The sequence below is a fragment of the Lissotriton vulgaris genome, chromosome 5 (genome assembly GCF_964263255.1).
Source record: "Lissotriton vulgaris chromosome 5, aLisVul1.2, whole genome shotgun sequence".
NCBI classification, from domain to species: Eukaryota; Metazoa; Chordata; class Amphibia; order Caudata; family Salamandridae; genus Lissotriton; species Lissotriton vulgaris.
This window is the reverse complement of record NC_141693.1, coordinates 1,972,502,936-1,972,518,571: the sequence shown is the minus strand read 5'-3', so window position 1 is coordinate 1,972,518,571 and position 15,636 is coordinate 1,972,502,936.

Below are 15,636 nucleotides of genomic sequence, written 5' to 3'. Positions count from 1 at the left end.
GAATGATCCCTGGGGATGCCCTAACCAATGGAGAAAAGGTTCCCGGGCTGACCCTACCCACTTTTGGCATTTTCAACATGACCGAAGACATCAGCCACAATAAACTCTTGGGCTCTGAGTGCTGGGTGTGCATGGGAAGTAAACTCAGAAACAGCAGTCTGGTAGGACAAAGCTGAGCCTTCAGCAACCAGACAGTGGATACACACACATTGTTTTGCCATTCTGTTTCCCTCCTGTGCGGTGTCCCCCAATGTCATATGAGAAACCCCAACAGACCTGTCAAACAGTTCTTGACACTCCAGACAGATCTGACACTTTGATGTCGGCAAGAGGTTCACTGTTTTCAGAGCAAATTTGGCTGGAGAGATAAAAGAAAGGTGCATGCCTGGGTTTCAGCTGTATCTACTTGAGACAGGTTAGACATATTTGCAGTTAATTCAGTCTTTGGATCCAGCTCCAAGGTCATCCTTTCAAGAGCACAACACCTCCCACACACTTAAGGCCTTTCATCCCTGTCCTGGGAGCAAATTCAAACCTCATTCATGCCCATTGAAATGCGAATTCCTGGCTGGCAGAAAGGAGAAAGCAAAATGCAGAAATAGCTTCCAGGGACTTCCGGCAGGGCAAAGGTGACTTTTACAAGTAATCTTTCCAAACTATTTATTATATATCTGACATCATCAATGAATTGGGATAGTAATAGATGTTTCAAAAAGCAGCCACACATTACATTTATAGCTGTTTCAAAGGCAGAGATAACATTTATTAAACTTAATATTGTATCCCACTGCTTTCCTATAGAACAGCCAACACCGCTACAGTGAAAATAGCTTTGAGGCGCTAGTCACTGTAAGGACATATTTAACTTTAACCTTTACATTTCCTACTTTTAAATACCATGCATCTTACCTTAATGTGCAGTTAGACTTACTTAGGGGTGACTTATAAATATTTCAAATGAGGGTTATAAGCCTGTCAAAAGAGGTTATTTATTCAGGTTGAATTAGCAGTTTAAGCCTGCTCAGCCAGGTTACTGGTGGCAGGCCTGCATTCATGTTTGCATTGTCTGTCCAATGCAGTAGCACAACAAGTGCTGCAGCGCACACAGGGCGTTAACAAAAACAGTGGTCCTTGACCTAATTCAATTCAGTGATTTTATCACAAGAGTAATCCTTAGTTTACTAACTTTGAGCCCAAATAAATTTTGCTCTTTGGATAAGATCCAAAATTATTCATACAAACACAGAGCCCAACAACTATATCGTGTATATAGAAAATTATATAGTACATTTTATTTATACCAAACAATGTATTGACCCTTTTATAATTCAAAGGTTCAACATCCAGTTTTCTAGTTTTTTACAATATTTACAATGTTTTATTAGGTACGAATATCAGGGTGCTCATAGAGACGTGCATAGAGTTAGTGCTCGAAAAGATGGCGCATGTGATTGAAAGAAAGAAAAGGAAAGGATTGGTGATAGTTTATACAAGTGAATATACGGGTTCGATACTTTCAAACAGTATAGACCTGTCCACTATCAAAGTTCAAAATCTAGTGTGTCAGAATCTCATTCATTTTATTTAACACATTTAACACTAGATTTGTAAGTGGTCCAGGGAGTTTTAATAGGGGTGTCGACGTTTCGACCTGACTTAATGCCTTTGGGGTAATTGATAGCCTCTGCTTGCGGGTCTTCTTCAGGACTAGGGAGCACCCTCCGTACCTGACGTATAAAAGTACCCTAATAGTGAATCAAGTGGTCGTCATCAATAATCGACCAAGGATCTATGTATCCATGTCTCAGAGTAGGAGCCGTGAGAATTTAATCCACTCTCAATGGTGGTGAGTTCACTCAGTAAACGACCCAGGATCTATGTATCCGTTTCCCAAAGTTTTTGTAGCGTCGTAAGAGTTAATCCACTCACGATGATGGTGAATTCACACTATCTGGTAGTGCTAAGAATTCCCTCAGGGCGTGGGTACCCAATGCATCTTCCCAACTTAATGGGGGACACTTCACATTAGTGCCAGTATGGTCACTCTCTTCTTAATCGATAACCCAAACTCAGTATACAGGGTGGTCCGCTATGTAGCGCCGTTCGTCTCTACCGGCGCTACATAGCGGACCACCCTGTATACTGAGTTTGGGTTATACAATTAAGAAGAGAGTGACCATACTGGCACTAATGTGAAGTGTCCCCCATTAAGTTGGGAAGATGCATTGGGTACCCACGCCCTGAGGGAATTCTTAGCACTACCAGATAGTGTGAATTCACCATCATCGTGAGTGAATTAACTCTTACGACGCTACAAAAACTTTGGGAAACGGATACATAGATCCTGGGTCGTTTACTGAGTGAACTCACCACCATTGAGAGTGGATTAAATTCTCACGGCTCCTACTCTGAGACATGGATACATAGATCCTTGGTCGATTATTGATGACGACCACTTGATTCACTATTAGGGTACTTTTATACGTCAGGTATGGAGGGTGCTCCCTAGTCCTGAAGAAGACCCGCAAGCAGAGGCTATCAATTACCCCAAAGGCATTAAAACGGGTCGAAACGTCGACACCCCTATTAAAACTCCCCGGACCACTTAAAAATCTAGTGTTAAACGTGTTAAATAAAATGAATGAGATTCTGACACACTAGATTCTGAACTTTGATAGTGGACAGGTCTATACTGTTTGAAAGTATCGAACCCGTATATTCACTTGTATAAACTGTCACCAATCCTTTCCTTTTCTTTCTTTCAATCACATGCGCCATCTTTTCGAGCACTAACTCTATGCACGTCTCTATGAGCACCCTGATATTCGTACCTTATAAAACATTGTAAATATTGTAAAAAACGAGAAAACTGGATGTTGAACCTTTGAATTATAAAAGGGTCAATATATTGTTTGGTATAAATAAAATGTACTATAGCATTTTCTATATACAGGATATAGTTGTTGGGCTCTGTGTTTGTATGAATAATTTTGGATCTTATCCAAAGAGCAAAATTTATTTGGGCTCAAAGTTAGCAAACTAAGGATTACTCTTGTGATAAAATCACTGAATTGAATTAGGTCAAGGACCACTGTTTTTGTTAACGCATTGTACCCAGACCCAGGACCGTTTTTGGGATACCCCATTTTTGATAATGGCAGCGCACACAGGGGACATTTAACTTATAGGCCCTGGGTACACTGCTTGTACCACATACTAGGGAGTTATAGGCACGTTTTATATGGCAATCAAGAGTATACCAATTTTACCCTACTAAAAGAAGAAGCACAGACCTTTTACCACTGGTTAGCAGGGGTAAAGTGCTTGGAGGTCTATAGTCAGCCAAAATAGAGTTCATCCAAAAGGCTAAAAAGCCCCGGGTGACCCTTCAGAAGGGACACATTTCCAACAAGTAGTCACTCCATACACAATGTAAGTATAGTTTTATATACCACAAGCATTAACATTAGTTATAGTCACTTCTTTCAAATTGTTGACAATAGAGAAATCAATGTATCAACAATCATGACCCAAAGGCCACTATATACAAACTGATTACAGTGTCAGGCTTATGGGAAACGTTTATCAGTCATAGGCCACTAGCCTCTTTGTATATAATGATCCCACTACAATGTCATAAAATGGAAACAGAATCAATTTTGGAACAATTGAAACAGATATTGGACATAGATTGGCTATTGCAAAGTTCTCTATAGCATGAAAATTGGCACTGCAAAAATTGAAAATTATGTGCAGTCAATAAAGTCACAGGTACAAATATGACACTGTAACTTAGCTGTAGCTTAGCTGATCCATTGTGTTTAGGTTTAAATCCTTTTTATTGAGTAGGAACACCTTATTTATATTTACATAAACAATCTACAATGGCCAAAAACATTATGATCAGAAGAGTCTCACCATACGCCCCAAACTTACAGTGTAGTGTTAATAGTACATGGGCCATTTTTTTTTATCAATTATGCTTCTGGAATGATAATCGGCCATCAAGGGCTGCAATTCCGGCTACCCTTTAGATCAATGTTCACCTGCAATATTGGAGAAAGCTCTCAGTAATATAAATCATGTTTTTAACTCACTTTTGAACTTTTTGTGCCCCATGCAAAACATTGAGAGCCTCACGGTGTTTAAAAAACAGTTAAAACCCCTGTTATTTAGGTAATCTTTTACTAGGCAATTTCTTTTCCCTTCTCTACCATTTGGCTTTTGCGTCGGGACACTTGCGAGTGAGTAGCCGTGTGTTTTATCAATGGAGGCTTGCATAACATGCTCAAATCCCTGACTCTTCGACGCATGTAATGGTAAAACCTCTGCTGAAGAAGGCTATGGCTAATCTGAGTACCTTGGCCAATTTTAGACCAGTCTCACTATTAAAGTCCGTGTCCAAAATTTAAAAAGACATAAGTTACTGTACAGCTTATGGATTATCCAGAAAGGTTCAACCATCTTCATCTCTCTTAAACAGGCTATAGACCTGGGCATTTTTTACGAAATCACCCTTCTAATAGTCTCGGAATATATTCAAATAACATTGGATAACAGCTTGAACATCGTTTTGATCTTCCTCGATCTGTGGTGTTCAACACTGTGTCGCATTTACTTTGGCTCCAGCGTATTTTCAGAATTGGGCTTTTGTGATAAGGTATAGACTGGTTTCAATCCTTCCTTCAAAACAGGAAACAAGGAGATACGTTGGGGCACTTAAACTTCGGAGATAGGATGCTCAGACATGGAATCCTGTATGGATCCTCTCTGAGCCCAACTTTGTTTAACATCTACATGACCCCTTTGATCAATTTCATTGAATCATTTGGAATCACAGTCCTGGCTTATGTGGTCGACACCCAATTCATGTTATCTTTAGAGCTAAATTCTCTAGGAACTGATGGGACTTTCAAAGGCAGTCGCTCCCAAGTTATTGCCTGAATGATTAACGACCATTTAAAATGTAATTCTGACAAAACTGACTGCCGTATTTCTTTGGAACGTCATATTCTCTGCTGTTGACTAGTGGCACAAGTGCTTGCCAAATCCCCCCACGCACTCAATTTAGAGCTCTCCGTTTGTCCTCAGATTTTGGGAAAGAAAGGGACCTCTTTTACCTGTATAAAACAATTGAAGAGTTTTTGCGGCTTTCTGCCTGTATTTGGACAAAATATTAAGTTGTACATATCAGGATATAGAAATATTGAGTCAAAATATAGTGATACAAAAATATTGTGATGCAGAAATATCATTGTTAAGAATATTGATTTTTTCAAGCAATATCCTTGTAAAGAATAATGTTGCTGTTAATATCGTTTTCAATAAAATAGATGTAAAACATATAGTTTTTTAATCATCCTAATGTGTTTTGGTTCATATATTAATTTATGTGTTATTATTTGTATAATTGATGATAATATTTTTAAATAAAGTTTATAATTGTAAGTGATTATTCATTTTTTATTTAATTGCTAATAGTAATTTATACTGTTGTAGCGAGTTCCTAGGTTTGTAGAGATATAGGGTGGGAAGTTAATTAAGTAATAGCTAATTAACAATTAATTAATTTATCATTCATTAATTAGTTAATTATTCATTTTGTAAATTGTAATTATATTTTTTTGTTATATATTAGGTGCGGGCTGCTAACTTTGTAGGGGTATAGGATGTGAAGTTAATTAAGTAATAATTAACAATTAATTATGAATTTATTCTTAATTATTTAATTGAATAATTATGTAAAATGTGTAATACCTTTATGCATCAGTTATATTTTAGGTGTGGGCTGTTTAATTTGTGGGAAATATGGTGGGAAGTTAATTAAGTAACAACACATTTTTTAATATGTATTAATTATTTAATTGATAGTTACTTATCTACATTATGTTATATTGATTTATGAAGTATACTATAGTTGCGGGTTGCTAGGTTTGTAGAGTTATAGGGTGGGACTTTAATTAAGTAATAATTAATTAACAAATAATTATTAATTGTTAATTAGTTAATTTATGATCAATTATGCAACTTGTGTTATACTTATTTATTTCAGTTATATTTTCAGTATGGGCTGGAAGGTTTATGGGGACATAATATGGGAAGTTAATTAAGTAGTAAAATTAAACATTTTAAAAGTGAGAATTCATTATACAACTTTTAATCTTATAAACTCTTGAATTGCTTTGTATACATATATATATATTACCTACTGGCGGTCGCCAGTAGGTAGTTATAGTTAGGATCTACTTTCCATAGGAAATCCGCAACATTCTATTGGGAATAACTTTGGCGCCGGTGGACGAATCTTCGCGAATTCCTCAAAGTTCGTGGCCATCTCCGCTCCTTCCCTGAAAATGTGGGGGATTCGTCAAGCGGGGGCCGAGATAAAAGGGGGGTCTCAAAACGTGTTTTCTCCATGTTAATTTCCATAGGGCGATCAAACTCACTTTTAGCCCGAACGGCTGAATGGATTTCCACCAAACTTGGCAAAATTGTAGGGACTGGTACCCCGATGCGCCTTTGCTATGTCTCAAGATATATGCTCCAGTGGTTTTTACGAAAATTAACTTTGAAAAAATATATATTGGGCTATATATATGTTAGAGTCCAAATGTAGCCAAATGTAGCCCCATGTAGCCCAAAGATGGCCACCAGAGACAAAAAAAACAAATGTAGCCCAAATATCAGCCAGATGTAGCCCAACTATAGCCCAATGACAGAATGTCCCAGAGTGTTCTAAAGAACAATTAGAGCGCTAACAGTCTTACTTATGACAAAAGTATGGCACACCTGAAGTCATCTTGATTGGAATAAAGTGGTAACACTTAATACATTTAATTTGAAAAGGAACAAAATGAGGGGTTTCAATTTGCCATAGAAATGTTATATATATATATTTTTTTTTTTCACTGAAAAAACCATAGGTTTCACACCAGTTATAGTTAGGAATTAGCATTTAAAAAAACCTATTAAATTCACTGAAAAAACCATAGGTTTCACATCAGTTATAGTTAGGTGGAAATTTTACTCGCATAAAACCATTGAAATTCCCACGTTATAGTTAGTTGGACTCACTATAACTTGCGCGTGCAATGCACTGCTGATGACGTCACATATTACATCACTCATGACATGGTCAGTGACATCACTCACTCAGTGTTAATCAATTGGGGAGGGTGACTACTGCTGGCAAAGAGTGTTGAATTGCCAGCAGTTTCTTTCCTGAAAAGGTTTGTGTGGAGTTGTCCTTCTTCTACATATATCTTGAGATCCAGATAGTCCGCTGCCACCGGACTTACTGTTCCCGAGAAATGGAGATTGATTGTATTTCTATTCAGGACATTAATGTATTCATAGGCTGTGTCAGAATCGCCTTTCCACACTAAGAAAAGGTCATCGATGTACCGATGCCAGCAGATGACCTTTCCTTCTTTCCCTCCTATTGTACAGCTCCTGGGTACCTGCTCCTCCCACCAGCCCACGAAGAGGTTCGCGTAACTGGGGGCAAAGCAGGTACCCATCGCCGTCCCAGACTTCTGAATATATAATTGATCTTCAAACAGAAAAATGTTGTGGGTCAGGCAGAATTCTACGAATTCGAGAATCATTATGCTATGTCTCGAAAAGCGTAGTTGGCGTTGTTCTAATGCATGCTTCACAGCCTCTAATCCATGGTGGTGTTCAATAATTGTATAGAGACTGGTGATGTCTAGTACCATCAATAAATAACCTTGTTCCCACACCAAGTTCTGTAATTTTATCAGAAAGTCTTTTGTGTCTCGCACATAAGAGTCCAAGGTAGATACCAAAGGAAACAAAGTGTGGTCCACAAAGCGAGACATGTTTTCTGTGAGGCTCCCAATAGAGGAGATGATTGGTCGACCAGGTGGACAGTCACGATTTTTGTGCAGTTTTATATATATATATAGCCAGTAGCCAAAAAAGTGGATTTATTTATGCCTTAGACAGACGCGTTTCGGGAGAAACTCCCTTCTTTCGTGCCAAACAATCGCGCATTGCGCGCCAACATTTTAAAAGGTAACTCACGGTCTAATGACACAAATGAGGGACTACGCGCTCTTAGAGTATTCATGGGCGCCATCTTGTAAGTGCTAAATGTTTATATATGGTAATATTTTTTAAGTTTTAACCGGTCGGGCGTTTTTGTGCCTACCTGACACTCTCCATGGCGTATTTCATGTGAATAAACATTGGTGAAAACATTAAGGAGTAATTGGTAAGGGTATTTTTAGGGTTTAGGGCAGGTAAGGGTATTTTGGGTGGCAAGGGTATTTTTAGGGTTTAAGGTGGGTAAGGATATTTGGGTGGTAATAGTGTTTTTAGAGTTTAGGGTGGGCAAGGGTATTTGGGTGGCAAGGTCATTTTCGGGTATAGTGTGGGTAAGGATATTTGGGTGGCACAGGTATTTCTAGGGATTATGGTGGGTAAGGGTTATTGGATGATAAGGGAGTTTTTAGGGTGGATGGTAGTATTGGGAGGTAAGGATATATTTAGGGTTAAAGGGCGGTTGAGGTTAGGGGTTGGGTCGATAAGGTAATGTGTATATATATATATATATATATATATATATATATATATATATATATATATATATATAACACTGCTCTGTTAGTTCCCCCAAAAGAGGGAAATTAGCGTTTCGGCTGTCGCCTTCGTCAGTGACACTGACAATATATATATATATATATATACATATATATTTCTTGTTTGCACACCTTTCATCATTAAACTGATGAATTCATCCCCTTGAGTGCCGATCTCCCTTTTGTTTGGGAAATAACGGAGCAGTGATATATACCGCAGGCTCATCCCCGCGTCATCTGGCACCCATACGTGAGTGCATGGGAAAAAGTTGGTCGGAAGTTGAGGTTTTATAAAAACATATATATATATATATATATATATATATATATATATATATATATATATATATATATACAGATATATATATATATATATACATATATATATATATATATATCTATATATATATATATATATATATATATATATAGATATATATATATCTCTTGAGATTCTCTCGCCTCAGCATCCCCCTCTCGGCGGAGTCAAGGCACAGCAAGCAGGTAAGACATTTTGAAATAGTTTTTATTCACACACCATGTGCAAAGATACCGTGCAGTAAATTGGATATATATATATTCACCAAAAGCTTCCTTCGAAAAAGAAACAGTAGCATGCACTCACAGAATTCTGTGTTGCCCCAAAAATTCCTTTAATTATCCAGCAGCATCCAGTTTTCAAAGGAAATACCTACGTGTTTCGTTACGAACAGATAACTTGGTCACGGTGACCAAGTTATCTGTTGGTGCAACACAGAATCCTGTGAGTGCGTGCTACTGTTTCTTTTTCGAAGGAAGCTTTTGGTGAATAATTGGACAGCGTGGCTCTGCTGGGGCTTCGCGCCGAGACAAACAATCGCCAGGGGCCCATTGAACTGAGCCTTGCTGTGGATATATATATATATATTTTTTTTTTCAACAAAACGCCCTGAAGCAGTGAGAAGGCACACAGCAACATCCCGCCCTCCGGCTCTGTATGGCAGTCCGCATTTGCATCCTCAAATTTTTTTTATGCCGACGCGTTTCAAGGCCCTAAGCCTCTTATTCCTAGGCTGCCAGGAACTTCACAAATGACTTGCATTAGCAATGACGACTTTTATTTGAAACAATGCCTCCCTCAAGGGGCGTGTGCTAAATGCACCGTGCATGGTGAATTGTGAGGCATGAAGTCTTGTAACGCGATATTGATTTTCACCTTTAAGTAAGTTCAACTGTGAAGTTCTAAATCTGGCTCAATTTATCCTTGAATGGGTAGTAAAGATGTCAATGCGGGCATACGTGCATTTCGAACGTTGCGCTGGCAGTGTCCCAACAGTTAGGACTCTCAGCCACATTCAGCCAGCGATTAGTTCATCTCCAGCTGATGGCGGTGCTCCTCTCCGTGGTCGGGGCAGCCGCGTGTAAGTATTTTTGAAAAAAACGCCCTGAAGCAGTGAGAAGGCTCACAGCAACATTCCGCCCTCCGGCTCTGTATTGCACTGTTGTGTGCCTTCTCACTGCTTCAGGGCGTTTTGTTGATATATATATATATATATATATATATATATATATATATATATATATATATATATATATATTTTTATGAACAAAAGGCAAGGACGCGGCACTCCTCTTGAACACGATAGTTTATTTTAGGTCTCTTAGCAAAAACTCCTACGCGTTTCGAACTAACGTTCTTGGTCACGGCAGTGTTCTACAAGAGTCCCTTTTCACTTTCCACCATTTATACTATTCACTCAGTTAAACAATTGAGGAATTATGGGCCTTGTAGTTTGTACATTAAACGTATGTTTTTCAATATCAAAACAAATCATTTATGTGGGGCTTTGCGTGTGGGTGACATTTCTTATAAGAAATGTGCTAACATAAATTTTATAACAATAAAATTATATGCTAATAATTAAATTCAAAATTAAAGTCCATTTTGTACTTTCACAATAAACACTTTGCTTCAAGGACCTTTCTTATAACGTTTTGCGTTATAATTCGTTAGACGGGCTGAGTGCCCTGTGTCCCACACTTTTCCCCTTTATATTAAACGTTGCGGCCTTTACAATGTTCCTTCACACAGGATTTTACATAAAGTCAATGATCAGTGTTTTTCAGAGGTGTACATGCATCTCCTCGTCTGCGTTCAACCCTCTTGGCTGTCTTGTTTTGAACTTAATTATAAGTTTAGACTCCAAACGTCTCAATTTCAGAAGTCTGTCTCCTCCTCTTTCCTGGGTAGGGATGATGCTAGTCCCAAATATCTTATATCTTCCCAGGTTTTGCCAGTATGTGTTCTTAGATGTTTCGCCATGGCATAGGTGTTGTCATTGTTTTGTATTGCCCGAATGTGTTCTAAAATTCTCTTCTTGAGAGGACATTTGGTACTCCCAATGTATTCTTTTCCACATTGACACATGAGCATGTATACAACAAAGGAGGACTCGCACGTTATTTTTGTTCTGATTATGAAGTCTTTGCCTGAAGGGTCTGCAATGGATGTTGCGTTTTGACCTATTCTGCATGCTTTGCATGTTTTGCATTTGGTGAATCCAATGTTTCTTTTCTGTAGCCAGTCTTTCTGTTTTGTCAATGAGAAGTGGCTGTTTACCAAATGGTCCGAGAGATTCGGCGCTCTCCGATATGTTACTAAAGGGCCAGTTCCAATGTCATTTCCAATGTCCGGATCTTTCATTAGAATATGCCAATATTTTGCCAGGATTTTTTGAATTTTGTAACTTTCATTGTTATATGTTGCAATCATTCTCGGTTTTTCTTCATGCTCTGTTGTTTGTTTGTTTACTTCAGGTTGTTCAATTTCTTCTGATTCACTAGGTCTTTCCAAGTTTAGTGTTTCCAATCTTGTTTTACATTTAGCTTTGTCTTCCCCAATGGTTATATCTCTGTGTTTATAACCCCTTTCAAGAAATCTATTTCTTGTGTCATCAAATTTTTTCTCCAATTCCTCTTCTGTTGAGCAATTTCTTCTCATACAGAGAAATTCACCGTAAGGTATGCTTTTGACCAGTTTTTGGGGATGGAAACTCAAACCGTGCAGGATGCTGTTTGTTGCCGTTTTCTTTCTGTGGGTAGTCGTCTCAATTTTGTTGTTATGTACAAAGACTTTGATGTCCAAAAACTCAATTTCTTTCTGACTTATGTTATACGTAAACCTTAAGCCAACATCATTTGTATTAAGGACATCAAAGAAGGTTTTAAACTCAGATGTGCTTCCCTTCCACAAGAGAAACAGGTCATCTATGAACCTCACCCAAAGTGCTACTTTGGCCATGTATTGGTCGTTTTCTTCTCTCCAAGCTATGCTCCTCTCCCACCACCCCATCATGAGGTTCGCATAGCTTGGAGAGAAGGAAACTCCCATGACTGTTCCACACTTCTGCTGGTACATTTTATGGTTGAATAAGAAGACATTATTGTATAGGCACATCCTGATCATCTCAGTTAACATTTTCGAATGTTCTCTTTCTGTTATGGGCCTTTGTTTCAGAAAAAACTCTAAGGCTTTGATCCCAATTTCGTGGCTGATGGAGGTGTAAAGCGACACCACGTCTATCGTTATCAATGAATAGGTTGGATGCCAATCTGTGTTACTTCTCAGGAAGACAAAACACAAAACCCGAAGAAGCCAAAAAGACAGGAAACAGATACAACCTGAGATCGCGGCAAGCGAGAAGCTGAGTCGGAAAACCGAAAAAACACCGAACTTAGTAATCAATCTGTCAAGATATAATCTTTCAAAAGAAGAAATAAACCTACTAAACAAGGGCTTATCATTTTGCCCAGAAACCCACCATGATGAAGTGGACACCAAAATTGACATATATAAATATGTGAGGAAACTGAAACTAAAGACATTTTTCAGTAAAACATCAAAAACAAAAGACAGAACATCTGACCAATCCGGAGAAACAAATGTAAACTTTGAACAGACAACAACTAGCAATGAATATAACATTGAGGATGTTCCCCATCTTCGGATTGCATACGAACTGGCAAATGAAGAAAGTGGATCCCAAATAACCTCTACACAAATACTAAACGAGATGGAAATAGTGACAGACGAGCATAAAAAAACTCCTTTCAAACCAAGATCGAAATTCTATCCAGTTCTCCATCCAGGCAACAAAATCGACCTGTTTCATGACCTTGTAATAGGAGACATAGAGAAAATGTCAAACAACTACCCTCGGAAAAGAGAAAATCTGTCCAAAAAAGAAAGAGCAGCAATACAAACTTTGAAAAACAATGCCCATATCGAAATAAAACCAGCCGATAAGGGGGGAAACATCATCATAATGGACAAACAACATTATATAGAAGAAGCCCTCAGACAATTGACTGTAAAAGAGAACTATGAGCCGCTAAATACCAATCCAATCCCCAAACTCATAACAGAATTGGAGAACAAGCTCAACACATGGAAAAAGAATGGCCTTCTAACAGATGATGAAAAGAAATATTTAATGGTGGAAAACCCGATCATACCCACGATATATTTCTTACTGAAAGTTCATAAGACACTCAACAAACCCCCGGGAAGACCGATAATATCCAGCTGTGGCAGTTTGTATGAGAATGTGGCAAATTATGTGGATTATTTTATTGCTCCACTAGTTCCCACCCTGACATCCTATATAAAAGACTCTGGAGACTTCCTTAAAGTGCTTATGAACACAGATTGGCATCCAACCTATTCATTGATAACGATAGACGCAGTGTCGCTTTACACCTCCATCAGCCACGAAATTGGGATCAAAGCCATGGAGTTTTTTCTGAAACAAAGGCCCATAACAGAAAGAGAACATTCGAAAATGTTAACTGAGATGATCAGGATGTGCCTATACAATAATGTCTTCTTATTCAACCATAAAATGTACCAGCAGAAGTGTGGAACAGCCATGGGAGTTTCCTTCTCTCCAAGCTATGCGAACCTCATGATGGGGTGGTGGGAGAGGAGCATAGCTTGGAGAGAAGAAAACGACCAATACATGGCCAAAGTAGCACTTTGGGTGAGGTTCATAGATGACCTGTTTCTCTTGTGGAAGGGAAGCACATCTGAGTTTAAAACCTTCTTGATGTCCTTAATACAAATGATGTTGGCTTAAGGTTTACGTATAACATAAGTCAGAAAGAAATTGAGTTTTTGGACATCAAAGTCTTTGTACATAACAACAAAATTGAGACGACTACCCACAGAAAGAAAACGGCAACAAACAGCATCCTGCACGGTTTGAGTTTCCATCCCCAAAAACTGGTCAAAAGCATACCTTACGGTGAATTTCTCCGTATGAGAAGAAATTGCTCAACAGAAGAGGAATTGGAGAAAAAATTTGATGACACAAGAAATAGATTTCTTGAAAGGGGTTATAAACACAGAGATATAACCATTGGGGAAGACAAAGCTAAATGTAAAACAAGATTGGAAACACTAAACTTGGAAAGACCTAGTGAATCAGAAGAAATTGAACAACCTGAAGTAAACAAACAAACAACAGAGCATGAAGAAAAACCGAGAATGATAGCAACATATAACAAAGAAAGTTACAAAATTCAAAAAATCCTGGCAAAATATTGGCATATTCTAATGAAAGATCCGGACATTGGAAATGACATTGGAACTGGCCCTTTAGTAACATATCGGAGAGCGCCGAATCTCTCGGACCATTTGGTAAACAGCCACTTCTCATTGACAAAACAGAAAGACTGGCTACAGAAAAGAAACATTGGATTCACCAAATGCAAAACATGCAAAGCATGCAGAATAGGTCAAAACGCAACATCAATTGCAGACCCTTCAGGCAAAGACTTCATAATCAGAACAAAAATAACGTGCGAGTCCTCCTTTGTTGTATACATGCTCATGTGTCAATGTGGAAAAGAATACATTGGGAGTACCAAATGTCCTCTCAAGAAGAGAATTTTAGAACACATTCGGGCAATACAAAACAATGACAACACCTATGCCATGGCGAAACATCTAAGAACACATACTGGCAAAACCTGGGAAGATATAAGATATTTGGGACTAGCATCCATCCCTACCCAGGAAAGAGGAGGAGACAGACTTCTGAAATTGAGACGTTTGGAGTCTAAACTTATAATTAAGTTCAAAACAAGACAGCCAAGAGGGTTGAACGCAGACGAGGAGATGCATGTACACCTCTGAAAAACACTGATCATTGACTTTATGTAAAATCCTGTGTGAAGGAACATTGTAAAGGCCGCAACGTTTAATATAAAGGGGAAAAGTGTGGGACACAGGGCACTCAGCCCGTCTAACGAATTATAACGCAAAACGTTATAAGAAAGGTCCTTGAAGCAAAGTGTTTATTGTGAAAGCACAAAATGGACTTTAATTTTGAATTTAATTATTAGCATATAATTTTATTGTTATAAAATTTATGTCAGCACATTTCTTATAAGAAATGTCACCCACACGCAAAGCCCCACATAAATGATTTGTTTTGATATTGAAAAACATACGTTTAATGTACAAACTACAAGGCCCATAATTCCTCAATTGTTTAACTGAGTGAATAGTATAAATGGTGGAAAGTGAAAAGGGACTCTTGTAGAACACTGCCGTGACCAAGAACGTTAGTTCGAAACGCGTAGGAGTTTTTGCTAAGAGACCTAAAATAAACTATCGTGTTCAAGAGGAGTGCCGCGTCCTTGCCTTTTGTTCATAAAATTACCTAGGAGACACGCTCCCGGTCTCCAAACGCGAGCACCAACCGATGGAGTTCCCTCTGCTACGGGGACATTTGTGAGGAGAATATATATATATATATATATATATTCACAAGTTCCGTTTCCGCCTCCAGGCCTAAGCGCCCTCCCAAGCAGCACAGCATATATATACTGCAGACAAAGTTTCCCTGCGCGATTGCGGCTCGCCTCAGCATGCACCAGGAACTGAGTGCACAGACCAGTTTCTGCGGTGCTTAAATTTTCTTTATTCGCTTGTCAGCTTCATAACGTTTCGGCACTCAGGTGCCTTGCTCACATATATATATATATATTT